This window comes from Lethenteron reissneri, chromosome 22 (genome assembly GCF_015708825.2).
Source record: "Lethenteron reissneri isolate LAM-NWPU_2019-01 chromosome 22, ASM1570882v1, whole genome shotgun sequence".
Taxonomy (NCBI): Eukaryota; Metazoa; Chordata; class Hyperoartia; order Petromyzontiformes; family Petromyzontidae; genus Lethenteron; species Lethenteron reissneri.
This window is the reverse complement of record NC_083800.1, coordinates 7,214,948-7,232,510: the sequence shown is the minus strand read 5'-3', so window position 1 is coordinate 7,232,510 and position 17,563 is coordinate 7,214,948.

The window sequence follows — 17,563 nt, the reverse complement described above, 5'->3', positions numbered from 1 at the left end:
TTGGGTCTCCGAGTCCTTGTTTTGTGTGTGTCGCTCTTGAAAATTATTCACTCCTTGCGTGTATCGTGCCCATTAAGCAGGTCTGCATTTTTGACAAGGCAATGAAGGTGACCTGCCGGGGATTAGCTCCTGTGCTTAAGTCCGACAATGCCGGATTACCTGGGCAGGGCACGGGAAAAGGGGGTGGGGGAGATGCGGAGTGAGGTGCTTTGTTAATGGCAATTATGTACTTTTTTTGTACGTCATCGTGATCCGCAAGGGTGTATCAAATGTGCCACGACCAATGTTTACTCTGAGGGTTCGAGTCCCACCTCACAAAACATCGCCAATAATTTTCGCCCTTGCGTGTAAGTCATTAAATTAGACATCCCCGTCATAATATTGCCTCAATCGTGGGATTACGTTAAGTCTTTACAGTTCACTCAAGTAGTTTTGTGTGTGTGTGTGGTTTATGAAATAAATCACCCAAGAATGCCCCCAATCTCGACGGACCTCGGCATCCAAGCAGATCTGAGTCTGGGAAGCGCTCGAGGCTGCTGTGAGGCCACGTGACGAGCAGAGAGCAATGCAGCAACACCCAAACGGTTGTGCTGTACTATGCTCCTTCGTCGATGCTCTCCCTTGCCTTCAACAAATAAACCTCACAAACCAGTTACACTTTACAGAGACACAGCAGCGCCTGTTGTAGCCAGGGTGGCATTTCTTTGCACACGCACATTGATACGATACACAAACAAAGATCCCCCCGTACATTCTTAACAGACTGTTGGGGCAAGTGCTGTTAGCGAGCACCTATGAAGGCCGGCACGGCACACGAGGGGGGGGGGGAGGGGGTGGCCAGCACCACGAACTAGTAGCGACATTTACACACCACACCAGGTACTCAGTTGAGGCTGAGTCGACCGTGCGGAGAAGACCTAGGACCGGTTCAGATAATAATCGTCACTGGTGTTGGCCGTGGGCAGGAATCGAACTCGGGTGAAACCGGGTTCGTAGGGCAGCGCCCTAACCCCTACGCTGTCGCTTCCCACACCCCACAGACACACACAGACACACACAGACACACACAGACACACACAGACGCACAGACACAGTCCATCTTCTGCTTGTCTGCCAATCACCCCCATCCACGTGGCAGCAAGGACACACACTTCCATTCATATGTAAAGTAAGAAGATGCTCACACTCGGGGCTCATATTCCAGATCAAGGCGGCCAACACAAAGGGGCCGGACCCTTCATCCACGACTGCCTCCGTAGCCTCAAAGTGGGCGCACTTTGTGAAGTCAATTGACAGATTCCGTGTAGGTGCACGCCGGGCGAAGCGCATGGCCGTTGCCAGAGGACCCGTTTAAACTCGTGAGGCTCGAGGCGACGTGAACGGCCAAGAGGCGCGCCTCCTCTGCCAACAATCGACGCAATGTTTTCTTTATGAGTAATGTGTCCGTTGAGTCGTAGGTTTTAAACAAAATCCCTCTTTTTCTTTTTTTTTGCCCAAGTAATGTAGGAAATTGCTCAATTAAGTGGCTTCACGTTGAGCTAAAATGTTGGCAATTGCCAGATATTTATTCCAAAGTGGTGCAATATTTAGTTTGAATGTTTTATCCTCTCCTAATGGGATTCAAATTGTCCTGTCGGTGGCCTAACACGAGACAAAGACATTCCCACACATTCCTCGGAAGGTCTCCCCGTATAGCCTTTAACGGCTGTTGGGGCAAGTGCAAGTACTGTGAAGCGAACACTATTAGGGTTGGCACGATACACGGCCGGCCGCCTTTGTCTTTTCCCCAATACTGATGTTTGCATGCCACACCAGGGTCATAGTTCGCCGAGGGGAGGCCCAGAACCGGTTTGGATATTCGTCACTGATATTGGCTGTGAGCGGAAATCGAACTCGGGTCGCCGGGTTCGTAGCGCAGTGCGCGAACCACTGCTCCACCTCTCCCCACTGATAACAACACTGAATACTACTGCATAGAACCGTCATCATACAATCATTAACCGTCCCCATCATCATCATCAGGTGTGACCGGTGATCATCAGGTTCAGTTATTTGTCACGCTTTATATTCTCCAGATTTGATTCCGCTTGTGCTATCAGCGGACGTGGAATAAAATCAAATAAAACACGGACAACATGCTAAGAAATAAATAAACATTGCAGTGAGCAGTGCACCACGTCGGGCACGTAAACAGCAGCGTTGAGTCCAGAAGTCACAGGACTACTTCTGAAGTCACTTCAAAGGTCTCCATCCATACATACGCCGGCGGCGAAGGGTGTTTGAATTGAAACGCGTCCATCAAAGCCTAAAACATCGAAATATGCCGCAGTTGGAATCCGCCAGAGTTGAGTCAAATGAAGTCGGTTTGTTTTCGGGGTAAGGCCCACTGAGCGAAGCAGCTCCGTTCGTTGCAACTGAAACAAGTGGGGACGAACAATGCGCACGCTTTGTTGACGCCGCCTTATCTCAACGCGCCGTTATCTTCGGGCACAATTTAATGATCAGTTTGGAGGCTGAACTGACCAGTTTGCTGTCAAGGCAACAATGCGTTTGCGTATTTTTAATGAGTAGCTTTATTGCTCTGGGTTGTGTCTCCGAGTTTTCGGCAAACTCTTTGATCAATTTGTCGGGCTTCTATTTTTTTTAAAGGGCAAGTCCCTTCCAGCAACAGCGCCTTAAACCGCAGTTCGATTCATGTTGGTATCGCGTTGTTGAACCTCGGCTGGAAAGCGCTACAAGCGAGTTTGAAATGATTGGGTTTTTAATAATTCTAATAATTCTCAAATTTTATTTCGCGTTCCATAACTCTGTGCTTTACATGAACCAAATCATATGTACAGCCACTACCATCATTGATGACAGGGCCTAAATCTCACTCCACTTGAAAACCCGGTTTAGTCGTGGGTGCCTCGAAGAGTCTCAACATTATTTTAAATGAGGGTCCTGCACGGGGATGTTTGGCCAATTCCAATAAATGAGTTGTTTTGTTGTTGTTTGTTTTGACTGCACGTGGGAGAAACCGGAACACTCGCTCAAAAAAAACCCGACCACGCTTACGAAACCGGCGACACTCAGCACTTCCATCACCTGGCCACACCTCTCGCAAGCCCATTCCTATAACACCCGGTCAGCCCTGCAAGTGGGTCACACAAGTGCAAACCAAGCTTGAATCCGCTGAGCTTCCCAAGGTCCGACACGCATGGGCGCATTCAGAGAGATACGGCCGTGGGCACACGCAGTTTTCCATCATTTGCCCCCTCTTTTGCTCACTTACAAGAAGCCATCAGTGACAAGGCCGCTTGCAATCAGACACCTTCCCTTCGGATAAATATGGAGGCACGGCAACATAAAAAAAAACATCGCCCATTAAGACCAACCCTGCCCGCCCAACCCCCACCGCCACATCTAAGAGAGCGGTAACGGAATATCTAACGGAAGTTTCCCAAATAACAAATCACAAGCGCAGTGAAGGGGGGGGGGGAGAGAGCGTGTGTCTGGTGGCAGGGCCGCATTATAATAAGCCAGCACCGTCACGCACAGATACGCAGAGCGGCAGCTGGCCGGACAGGGAGAGAGAGGGCTTCGACTCTGTCACATCAGACAGCAGTCAGGATCATCTTTACCAGCGAGCACAAAGTCAGTCTTTTACCTCTTCCCTCTCCTCCTCCCTGCGCCTATCCCGTCCCAACAGTCAGCCGCCACTCTCCCTATTAATAAAGTCAGGATATCGGGTAGAGAAAGAGAGGGAGACCCCTGTCCAATAAATAAGCCTATTATAGTTTGGCTTTTTTCTCCTCTCTCTCTCTCACTCTATCCGCTCTCTCTCTCTCTCCTTCTTGTCTGTCTGTCTGACTCGCTCTCTTTCTCTGTGACTTTTTTTTCTCTCTCTCTCTCTCTCCTATTCGGAAGGCCACCTCATTCAGTGTCTCAGCGGGCTAATGTACCCTGTCATTTTAATGTGACAGCATTACAGCACACGTCCTGAATCCGTTGGATAACGGCGGCTCCGTGTGCGGCGGCTGCTGCTGCTGCCCCTCGCGGCGCGCACGGACCCGCCGCTGCCCACGTCGCGACACGAACGTTTTTGTTTCTTACAAACGATATCGTTGTCCACGATACGATATTAAAAAAAATGTACGATATGACGATTATCGCGATATCAGTTTTTAGTAACCATCGCAATTGGATTTCGCGAATTTTTTTTTTTAAATTGTATCGTCTTCTTGGTTCTTTCGGTAAAGTCACGTAGAAGGGAAGTAATAAAATAATAAAAATGAAACATAATAAAACAATTCTCACGACGTTTCGGCCACAACGCAAGCAGCCGTCCTCAGGTGAAAACCAGGTCTGTCGACAGACTGTCGACAGACCTGGTTATTTTATTACTTTCCTTCTACGTGAAAGCACCAAGAAGATGAATCCCTGCAGTCACGAAAGCTTTAAATCGAAATTGTATCGTCTTGTTTCCTTTAGTCGTGCACGACTCTGCAAATGTGATGTTTTGTATTTTTACGTTGTCGTCGCTTTGTTGTTCCTGCTTTGCTCACGCACCACCACGGATCTCCCGTGTGAAATAGCCGGGTAACTGGCTGCACGTCATCATCCGCGTCACAAGTAAAATAAAACCAAATATAACCCCTTGTTGTAGCAGCGCTCTCGCGATGTTGTTCAGCAGCTCTACTGCTGGGTTCTGTTTCGCCTGATGACGATCGCTTGTGTTGCGATCGAAAAATCGTGATATTTTTTTATTTTATTTTTCTGCCGACGTGACTTTACCGAAAGAACCAAAGCGTAAGTAAAATAAACTTAAACTATGCTTTGGTGCACTATGCGGTGACTTTGAGGACGAATACATTTTGCTTCAAAAGCTCCTCTTCCGCAGGCCACTCAACACAATCCCACCGGAAGTCTTTACAATCATCGATTGCAACTTTCCAATCGCGTACGCTGGCAACGCGCGTGCTCTCAGGAAGTGAAGGCGTCATGATGGATCAATCGCCACGCCTTCAATTCATTCGGAAAATCTTTGTCAAAGCAGAATTTTGTCTTTGTAAATGTTATTATTATCAACATTATTATCGTGAACTGAGCTATTCCGCAAACATTTTGCCAGAAAGTGAAACGCGCAACAAAATCGAGCGTAATATATATTTAAAGATATGTTGCAAAACGAACGATACGATCATCGCGGTGCCTGAAATCGCACCGGTACATCGCAACATCGCAGTGTCGCAGTGTCGCTCTATCGCGGCAGTCTGACGACGGCACGTGGGCTGCTGCACAATTGCGTTTGGAATGCGAGGGGCCGTTCTTAACTAGGGCCACGTGCAAATGCAAGGACATTCATCAATTCGAGATTTGAAGCTTTCGTGACTGCAAGGCTTCATATTCTTAGGTTTTTTCGGTAAAGTCACGTAGGTGAAAAATTTAAATTAATGAAAGTAAAATAAATATAAAACAAAAATCACGACGTTTCGGAGGCAACACAAGCTTCCGTCTTCAAGTGGAACCGTCACAGCACGATAGCTGTATCAAGTGATATCAAGTGATACAGCTATCGTGCTGTGACGGTTCCACCTGAAGACGGAAGCTTGTGTTGCCTCCGAAACGTCGTGGTTTTTATTTAATATTTATTTTACTTTGATTAATTTTTATTTTCACCTACGTGACTATACCGAAAAAACCTAAGGACATTCATCAACATCATCAGTCATGATGAATCCACTGCTGGATGAAAGCGCTACCCCCACCCTCCCCCCCACAAGCCGTCACCATTCTCTCACGACCTCGTAATGCATCGTAAATTCCCCGGATTATAAGACGCTCCCGGAAAGTAAAACGCACCACAAACTGGTGCCCGTTGTCAATGCATTTCACGCAGATCGAAACCCGCATTCTCACGCGAATCGTCGAAACGATTGCTTTTCAAATACGTGGAACAAAACGAGCGTCTTATAATCGGAAAAAAACCGGTGATAATCTACCCAGCACATGCGCACGAGCTTATTTCATCGCTCCATCTCCCCGGTGGTTGGGCGTCGTCTCAGACGCGTTCCTTGGCTGTTTCCACTTCGTCGTTTATTGTCAACCATCGACCATCATCACCGTCATCTTCTTCATCATCACCATCATCGGATGGTGCAAAGGCGTTAAGAGTGTGTCTTCGTGCGGTTTGGCCATTCTATACGCAAACAAGAGAATGAGACCGGGACGGTCTGTCGGTCGGTTGGGTGGCGGTGGTGTTGGCTGAACTTGGGATGAATTGAATTTGAAGAGAGGGGTGGTGGGGGGGTGGGGGTGTGGGATTTTGATTGTGTGGGTGCACACGAGTTCGCGTGTGTGACCGTGCATACGAGACGTGGGATTTAGGAAGCGTTTTCAGAGATTCTGAATTGGCGTGTGTACACGGACCACACACTCACTCCCCCCTTCTCTCTCTCGCTAACCCGCACCCGCTTTAAAAAAAACATGCATTCAGGCCGCTAATGTTATTTACTCCCAGAGCTTTTACATATGGTTCACGTCTGCTGTTCACTTCAAGCTCAAGAGCAGTGAAGAACGCGTTCGCATCGATGGCGACACCTCCGTCTGTCTTCACCGCAAACATTGTCAAAATGACAATACACGCGGCATACACAAGACAAAGATGACCCCCCCACCCCATAGCCTTGACAGACTATTGGGACAAGTGCTGCGAGCGAGCCCCTATGAAGGGCAACACGGCACGTTCGGGAGTGGGTGACCAGCACCGCGCCCGGCCGCCTTTGTTTCCCCAGTGTTGATGTTTACACACCGCAACAGGTACTCGTTTAAGGCTGAGTCTATCTAAGGGATGCCCAGGACAGGTGAAGATATTCGTCACTGATGTTGGCCGTGAGCGGGACTTGCACTCGGATCGTTGGGGTTCTCTCCAGACGTGGCACGTAACTCTACACGCACATACGAATCAAAGGTGCGTAGAAAGATGTAGACTTTATGGTAAGCGATCGACACTCCTTTGTCGATCCACTGCTCGATGAAAGCCTCCAAAAATCGTTGCAATTGGGGAGTGCGTCTGACCATACTTCGCCACGATGGTCAATGCAGGTTGGTGAACGTACATTATGCATGTTGGACTTCTTTCGCGCCGTACCTAGCCAACCGTGCTAATCGGAGGAGCGGGGGGATTACGAATGAGCGCGGGCAGCGGTCGGGAGCAGAGGTTCGGATTATATCACTCGCTGCTGATGTTAGTTCGCTGAGGCCGGGGAATGAAACTCGCGCGTAGCGCAGTGCCGGATGAAGCGAGTGCAGGGCCCTGTAGCATGATGTTATAAAGGGGCCCTAAATATAAAAAATAAAACACTAAAATGTGAAAACACCAATTTTTTAATTGCATAGTAAAGTAATTAGGTTTTTTCGGTAAAGTCGCGTAGGTAAAAAATAAAATTCAAAATTACTAAAAGTAATAATAGAAATAAAATAAAATAATAAATCACGACGTTTCGGAGGCAACACAAGTCTCCGTCATCAGGTGGGACCGTCACAGCTTGATTTATTATTTTATTTCTATTATTACTTTTAGTAATTTTTTATTTAATGTTTTACCTACGTGACTTTACCGAAAAAACCTAAGAGTATGAATCCTTGCAGTCACGAAAGCTTCAAATCAAGAAGTAAAGTTATTGTATTTGTTCACTTGCTATACAGCCAGATAATACGACAAATCGCTAACCTTAAACACCCAGTCGTTCATAAAAGTTTAAGGCGGTCTAGTACTATAGTAATAGAGCAAGTGCAGAATCAGTGAACCAGAATTGATAGCTTGAAAGCATTTAGCGCTGGGCGCGTGAAAGTGCGGGGCCCGTAGCTACTACACACATGTAGTAGCTACTACACATGTAGCTACTATACATGTAGCTACTACACATGTAGCTACTACACATGTAGCTACTACTACACGTGTAGCTACTACACGTGTAGCTACTAACACGTGTAGCTACTACACGTGTAGCTACTACACGTGCAGCTAAAACACATGCAGCTACTGCACATGCAGCTACTACACATGCAGCTACTACACATGTAGCTACTACTACACGTGCAGCTACTGCACGTGCAGATACTGCACGTGCAGCTACTACACGTGCAGCTACTACACGTGCAGCTACTATACGTGCAGCTACTACTACACGTGTAGCTACTACACATGTAGCTACTACACATGTAGCTACTACACATGTAGCTACTACACGTGTAGCTACTACACGTGTAGCTACTACACGTGTAGCTACTACACGTGCGGCTAATACACATGCAGCTACTACACGTGTAGCTACTACACATGTAGCTACTACACATGCAGCTACTACACATGTAGCTACTACAACACATGTAGCTACTACACATGTAGCTACTTCTACACATGTAGCTACTACACATGTAGCTACTTTTGCTACTAGGACAATCGGGCACTGGTGTAGCGCACTGCCCATCGCGCCACCGACCCACCCACATTGTGCATGGAACGCGTTCTCTGTTGACGTGAAGCGCCGTGTCCATGCCGACATCGAGCACGACACACGGAAGCCACTTCTCTTACACTCGGCACATACCTTGCCCCGGGTGGCGTGCCAATAGGTGCGCGTATTCACGGCTCCGATGCATTTGGCTCTAAGATATGTCGAGAAGGGGGGGGGAGGGGGGTGGGAGATTGCGACGTTCCTCGAGACTCCGACAATAAATTGTACCGCCTGGCAGGTTCTCTCTCCTGCTTGGCTTTTAAAAATCTGTGCGGCTCCGTCTGAGAGGCGCGAGCGAGCGGGTAACCCGAGAGTACTCCAGGCGGGGAAGGCGTTGGGGGAGCTGGCGCGAGTGTGTCTTGGCCATCCCCTAGGTAGACTCAGCGTCGACTGAGTACCTGGTGCGATGCGTAAACATATCCGGCAGGGAGACAAAGGCGGCCGGGCGTGGTACTTGCCACCCACCCCTTCGTGTGCCGGGTCGGTCATCATAGGTGCTCGCTAACAGCACTTGCCCCAACAGTCTGCTAAGGCTATGAGGGTGATCTTTGTCTGCGTGTGTTCGTATATTAAATAAATTATTAACAACACGAATTGGGAACCCGGCAACCCCCCTCCCCCCCCCCAAGAAAATTCTCTCAATTGCTTGAACGCGTGATGATAAGATGATCACCACTTGGCAGTGTCCATAAATTTCCTCTGCGGACGACAGAATGCGACGTTGCACATCGGGAAGCGGCTCTGCAACGTACTCATGCGCATACCGTGATCACCTCTTCAATTTCGCGTTAGCGAGCGCCTGGCTCGCCCTTCAACCATCGCCACGTGGGGAGACGAAGACGGCCGGGCGTGGTTCTGACCACACAGACCCTCGCCCACGGCACTTGCCCCACACGTATCTTAAAGGCTATACGGGGGATCTTTGCCTTTGGCTGAGTGCAAGAAGGGGTGGGTGGGGGGTGGCTGGGGTGGCAGTGGCTGTAAGGCAGAGCAGGTTCGCTGTAGGATCACGACACGGGCTTTGATCGTTCACGAGTGGCGCATCCCTCACTCGTGCGAGGCAGGCAACTGCCGCCCGCCTTCCTGCTTTCCTGCACACTGAGGTCACGCAGGTTTATGGGAAAACTTTCTCCCTCGCACGGAGCCCTCTGATAGCTCCCCCCCACCCACCTCTACCCCCCTCCGTCTCCTCCCTAGCCAATACCACCGACACAACCACGACCGCATCACAGCCGCAACCACCATTGCCCACTAGGGTTACGATCTGCCCTTAGATTTCCCCCATGAGGATCTTTCTCCTTTTTTGCCGTAAAAAGAAGAAGAAACCCCCTGTAAGTCGTTCCGCGGCGTGAAGAGTCACCCCGGTCTTCTTGGTTCTTTCGGTAAAGTCACATGGAAGGAAAATAATAAAATAATAAAAATAAAACATAAAAAATTATTCTCACGACGTTTCGGCCACAACGCAAGCAGCCGTCTTCAGGTGGAGAACAGGTCTATCGAGAGACAGAGTCTGAATGACTCAGATTTTATTATTTTCCTTCTACGTGACTTTACCGAAAGAACCAAGAAGATAAATCCCTGCAGTCACGAAAACTTTAAATCGAAAAAAGTCACCCCGGTGTTGTGAGTTGCGTAGTAATCCACCTCGTCGGCTCTTGTGACATCTTGCCATGCCGTGTCCCACTTTCTTGTGTATCTCAGAGATGGAAACAACACGATCACCACCACTACCGCCTCTAATGTCACCAAAATCACTGCCACCACTTGCACCACCACCATCACCAGCCACGACCACACAAGACAAAGATTCCCCGCGTAGCCTTCGCAAACTTCGGGGGCAAGAGCTGCTAGTGAGTGGCCAGCACCACGCCCGGACGCCTTTGTCTTCTCGAGAGGCGATGTTTAGACATCGCACAATATACACTAATTTGAGACTGAGTCGATCTAGGGGAGGCCCAGGACCGTCGTTCGTGGTCGTTGAGTGGGAATTGAACTTGGGTCGTTGCCGGGTTCGTAGTGCAGTGCCCGAGCCGCTGCACTCACCGCTCCCCCTACACAACCACAATCACCACCCACTCACACAACCACCATCACCACCCACTAACACAACCACAATCACCACCCACTAACACAACCACCATCACCACCCACTCACACAACCACCATCACCACCCACTAACACAACCACAATCACCACCCACTAACACAACCACCATCAACAACCACTCACACAACCACCATCACCACCCACTAACACAACCACCATCACCACCCACTCACACAACCACCATCACCACCCACTAACACAACCACCATCACACAACCACCATCAACACCCACTAACACAACCACAATCACCACCCACTAACACAACCACAATCACCACCCACTAACACAACCACCATCAACAACCACTCACACAACCACCATCACCACCCACTAACACAACCACCATCACCACCCACTCACACAACCACAATCGCCACCCACTAACACAACCACCATCACACAACCACCATCACACAACCACCATCACCACCCACTCACACAACCACCATCACCACCCACTAACACAACCACCATCACCGCTCCCCCTACACAACCACCCACTCACACAACCACCCACTAACACAACCACCATCACCACCCACTAACACAACCACCCACTAACACAACCACCCACTCACACAACCACCATCACCACCCACTAACACAACCACCATCACCGCTCCCCCTACACAATCACCCACTCACACAACCAACCACTCACACAACCACCATCACCACCCACTCACACAACCACCATCACCGCTCCCCCTACACAACCACCCACTCACACAACCACCCACTCACACAACCACCCACTAGCACAACCACCCACTAGCACAACCACCCACTCACACAACCACCCACTCACACAACCACCCACTCCCACAACCACCCACTCACACAACCACCCACTATCACAACCACCCACTAACACAACCACTCACTAACACAACCACCCACTAACACAACTACCCACTAACACAACCACCATCACCGCCCACTCACACAACCACCATCACCGCTCCCCCTACACAACCACCCACTCACACAACCACCATCACCACTCACTATCACAACCACCCACTAACACAACCACCCACTAACACAACCACCCACTAACACAACCACCATCACCACCCACTCACACAACCACCATCACCACCCACTAACACAACCACCATCACCACCCACTCACACAACCACCATCACCACCCACTACCACAACCACCATCACCACCCACTAACACAACCACCATCACCACCTAGACTACCACAAGCCCCTTCCGCGGGGGTCGTGTCCGTTCAGAGTTGGACTCGACGCAGGGCCGCGGGGAGAGGTTGGGATTGTGGGGAGGGAATTCCACCCTCACCCGGGCAACTGGCGGCTATGATTGGTGGCCAGCGAGCCCGCCTGAGAAATGACAGCGCCCCAATGTGATTACGCGCATCAAGAACGCGAACCCTCCTTTGATGGTGGCGATCAAAGGAGCGAGAGCGGTATTTCATTACGCGTTAAGCTATTAATTTATCAATCAATGTAACAACAAATCATGCCGTCCGCTGCGCAATTCTCGACATCATTTTTCATCGCGATGTTTGCCAATGCAGCGCACGCAGGTTCATTGGATATCGCGAATCTGAAAGTCGTGATGCGTTCAGGCACGGGCCACTAGAATCGCCGCACCGCGTGCGTGCTACATCACGGGTAAGGATTGCGACGCAGCTTTTTAGCACTCAGCACCCACCTGAGGTCGATTGCCAGACACAGTGAACCGATATTAGTGGCTGTATCTGAACCGGTTCAAGACGTCCTCCCCGCCCCCCCCCCCCCTTTATCAATCAGCATTTTTTTTATTCACTTAATTTTTTATTCTCTTTCTATCTACGTGACTTTACCGACAGAACCAAAGATTATGAATTCCTGCAGTCACGAAAGTTTTAAGTCAAAATCAAACAAGCCCCTTAACTAAAAGGTGCCGAGATTCTTTCATTCAGCAGCGGATTGACATTATGATCATCTTAAAAGCGGGAGGATAATCATGAAGTATCTTATCATTTTATTGGAGGCATATACAATACTAAAATATCATTGCGTATTACTGATGAAAAAAAACCGTTGCATTATTTAATGTTGCTAATCAAGGACGTATTCATCTATCTAAATCAGTTCAAATCACGTGACTTCTGTGTGGGAACCCCAATTCGGAATCTCTCCTCTGTCTCCGCCCCCTTTGGAAACAGACGCTGCTCCTCCGTCCGGCTCACTACCGCCGGCTCCTTCCTTCTCTCTTCCTCTCTTTCCTCCCCTCTCACCATCATCGCCATTCTCTCATCTACGACATCTCGGCCCGGTCATTCCCCCACCCCCTCCTCCTCCTCCTCCTGGCCTTTCTGCACCGACGTTCCTCCTTTTCTTCCTGTTGCTCCTCGTCTTTCTCTTTGTCCGTTTTGGGGACTTTCGTCTCGGCATCCCTTCCTTTCCCCGTCCCTTAGTTTCATTCAATCCTTGACTCCTCTCCGCCTCACGTGGTATTCCACGCCTAAACAGTTTTCTCAACGAGCAGAACGCTACCTTGATTATAATGCGTCGGATAAATCGATAATCAGTACAGCATTCGTGTTGTTGATAGCGGTCGTTGATTGTGCCACTTTGCACCGCGCTCATCATCAGCAGCCACGACCTTATCCACTGCTGGATAAAGGCCTCCTCCCCCCACGTTCCCACCAGCACGCACGGTCATGCGATACCACAACTCATCTCGCCCCCACGCAATGAACTGATTTCATCACTCCATCTCCAAGCTGGTTGCAGTTTCTCTCTCTTTCTCTCTCGGGCGTCTTCCTTCCATGAGCTGCTATTCCGTCAGCAGTCTCTGTCATGCGCTCTAATCCCTTCTCACCATAATGGGTTCCGCTCCAAAACCCCCACTTACTTTATTAAGGGTCAACGACGTCCTTAATGTGCATGGTTTATCCAATACACGCGTATCTCACTTTCTGCTTCGCGGAATCATTACACTATGTAACACTATTTTTGTTACTGAGTAGTAAGTGTTATTTCGTAATTGCTTATGCCCAAAGAGTAGAGAAAATGGCTATTATTCCCCACAAACTTTGCTTTTGTAACCAGGACAGTGATATTTAGAAATTTACCTATTTTCAATGAGAAAACGGGCGAATTTGTGTCTTTTCGTACACATAAAGTCAGACAAAAACAACATATGAATCAAAATTTACATGTATTTATGCTAAAGTAAATAAGTTTATGCTAAAGTATACATAAATGCATGCTCGTCACCCTGTGCTCACCCTCTGCTACACACACGTGACTTCGTGATACTGCGTTGGCTGTGGTGCACAAGCGCAATTACAAACAACAACAACAACAACACTCGACGCATTCGCCAACAGACTGTGGCTTTAAATGAGTGTATATATAATAGGCGACGTTTCGGGCAATAGTGCTTTTTCAGAGCACATACAAATAGAGGCTGGAGAGGCAGGGTGAACGGAAGTTGTAGACTGCACTTTGCACCTTGCGGCCTGATACAATTAATCTGCTCTCTTTAATTGTTAACGCTGTCCCTGCAGCCATTAATTCATTTTGTTCATTACGCTCATAATGTGTCCATTTAATGAATGAATAAACTATTATTCAGGATCATTTAGAGCCCGTTGTCAAACCATTGCTGGTTGCAGGCCTCCTATGCCCGTATCAGTTACGGGTCGTTGGTGTTGTTCTTATTGCCATACTTCACCACTCTGGTTCTCAGTGCGGATTGGTGACGTGGAATTGTGGGGAGCCGAGGCTGGTGATCAAACTCAGTTGGCCGGGTTCATAGTGCAGTGCGCTAACCACTACGCCACCATTCCACCCTCGAATTAGTCATTTTAAATCCTTTATATTAAGTTCACTTGCTTGCTTGCTTGCTTACGACCGTGCAAATCTTTCGGTCGTTTTTTTAACCCACTTCCCGTGATCCAATCGAGCTGACATTTTGCACACAGACTCGTTGTGCGAGACAATTAATGTTCGTGAAATTTTTTTTCAAAAATTTTACACTGTTTAGGGAAAACAAATTAAATATTTAATTACCAATTGCTTAATACTGGCAGACAATCATCTGACCCATTGGTGGCAACCATCTCAAGCCAGAGGACGAGAGGACTCTAGCCGCCACGCATATAAAGGATTTATAGTGAAAAAACGGGTTAATTTTTTACATATTCAGTATATATTTTAAACCGTTGCATGATTTACACGCCCAATGATTGATAAACGCATCGAACGTAGTGTGTAGGGAGCGCTGATTCAAACTACGAGACACCCCACGGCACATGATCACATATTGAGCAATTTACCTTTGTGTAAATGCACTCAAGTATTCAGACGCTGCACGTGCCGATGATTGGTAAATAATGATAATAATAAAACAAATTCTCACGACAACAGTGAAGAACGATTCATCTGAATCAGCGCTCAGGTTCAGAGTTCAACGCGCCAATCTCTTCACCGCCGCGGTCGTGTGCTCGACATGCCACATTCAGCACCATACCAAGCCTGCGAAAAGTACGTGCTCGCGAAGAGCACTTGGCACCAGCAGGCTGCTCAAGGCTAAACGGGGAATCTTTGTCTTTATAATACAAAAAAAAATAGCATAAAGCATTCCGGTTGTTTTTTTAATTTACCCTGTACGACTCTTAATTTCTCCGATAATCGCCACCAAAGGGGGCATGAAAGTTGCCCTCCGAGGGCGCGAGTGTTAAAACAACACAGATGCGAAACTGACGCGGCTAAACCGCTCATTAATCCAACGATTGTATTTCTCGGCGTCCCAAGTCGTGTTTTTAGAACTCTCCCACGCACGCCAGATCCACGAGGAGCTCGGCTCGTAACAACTTCTGATCATTTATCTTGAGCATTTATCGTTGATGTTTTCCCAAAGCCCTCTCCCACAGCCTCCCTCCTCCTCCTCCTCCTCAACCCGGGCTCTCGCTGTTCCCGTGTCGTTATAGGAATCTAATAAGCAATGAGCGCGAGATAAAGGAGAGATGAGGAGGCGGGATGATCGCCAGCGAATGCTCCGCTGAGTATTTGACAAAGATTCTCCGTGTCACCTCGAACAGACGTTGGGGAAGGGCAAGCTCTGTTAGCGAGCACCTGTTAAGGTCGGCAAGGCACGCGATGCGTCGAGTAGCCAGGGACCACGCCCGGCCGCCTTTGTCTCTTGAGAGTCGTGATACCGCAATTGCAGGCCTGCACCTTTGCCTTGGCATGTGAATGAATAATCATGCAGTGTTAGGAAAGTGTTTTTTGTTGCTGGCTGGCTGGCTGGAGGGAGGGACGGAGGGAGAGATGGACGGTCGCGTGTACGGACTTGCGAGAAATAATGCAATCATCGCGACCTCGTCAGATCTCAGAAGCTAAGCAAAAGGTTGAGCCTGGACTGTGCTTGGATGGGCGATAACTACACCGCCGCTGATCAGTGCGGGCTGGCGAAGTGGGTGACCCCCTTAACGGGGTTGAGCAATCACTCTCCGCTGATGTTAGTCGTGGCCAAGGAATCGAAATCGGGTTGCCGGGATCATGATGCGCGCGTGCGCTAAGCACTGCACCACCGCTCCACCCCACCGCACGTACAATGCGTTCACATGAAATGCGTGTACATGGGCCGAAAGCCAAATCACACGGAGTGCGTCCGACCCCGGCAGGTGTGAGAAGCTACGCGAGGTGGAGCCTGCATCGTGCTTGGATGGGCGACCGCTCTACATACCACGGCGTGGTTTAGTTTGCTGCGGGAACGAGCATTGTCATCGTCGTCATCATCAGAGGGCGGTGCAGCGAAATCCATTGTTGTACTCTACTTCTATGCTCCAACGTCGCCGCTCGCCGAGTTCACGAACCGGGCACGAAACCGCGCGGTGAAGTATGGTCAGATGATTCTAGATTTGAAGCTTTCGTGACTGCAAGGATTCATATTCTTAGGTTTTTTCGCACCTAGTTTACACAACAAAGGCTCATTCCTAACAGCGTGCTTCAGCCGCACCGAACCTCACAAAAATAATATCCGGGGCCTACCTTGGCTCCTCCCACCCTCAACCAGTATATATACAAATACTGTTTCTTGGAATTTCTCTCACTTGATACAGCTATCGTGCTGTGAGGGTTCCACCTGAATACGGAAGCTTGTGTTGCCTCCGAAACGTCGTTATTCATATTTTATTTTTATTTTACTTTTATTAATTTTTTTTTACCTACGTGACTTTACCGAAAAAACCTAAGAGTATGGTCAGATGACTCCGCTGCTGCGTCCCACACGGACCCGCGCGTCTTGGAGATCCTCTCGTTCAGCACGAGGTGGAGGGAGGTGAAAGGGCTGCGAGTGTACGATTGTACAACAACAATAATACTACATAAATACAAAACAAGAGAATAATAGAACAGCTGTAGCTTATGCGCCAGACGGGGACGGGAGGAAACAGGACGAGAATGACGGACATACAACAGGACACGCTGGTTCAATTGGCAGGGCAGCAGCGATATTCTTAGCTCGTAAAGCTCATTCGCAGCGTAACTCTTCACGATATCAAAGGTGGCATGAGACAGCGGCACTCCTTTTACACACGCGGCCCTCTCTCCCACAACCCCCCCCCCCCACCACAAGCCACAGGACTATACAGACTGAAGGTTGTTATAGAATATACATATTTCTGTTTCATTCAGAGGCGGGATTGCATGCCAATTGCGTGTGGCAGACACAATAATAATAACAACAATTAGAGTCTGAATGACACACCCCAGGCATGGAGCGTCTATTACGGGCATAATATGACTTAAAACCCCCCGCCAAACCCCCTACGCATTTCACAAGTAGTACTAATCGCATATCTGCATTTCCCATAAATATGCTAAATTCCTCTTGATATGCAAATTATTTGTCAAGGCGCTCTTCCCCCCTCCATCCCAGCTTAAATAGACGCTCCAAGCCTGGGGTGTGTCATTCAGACACTGT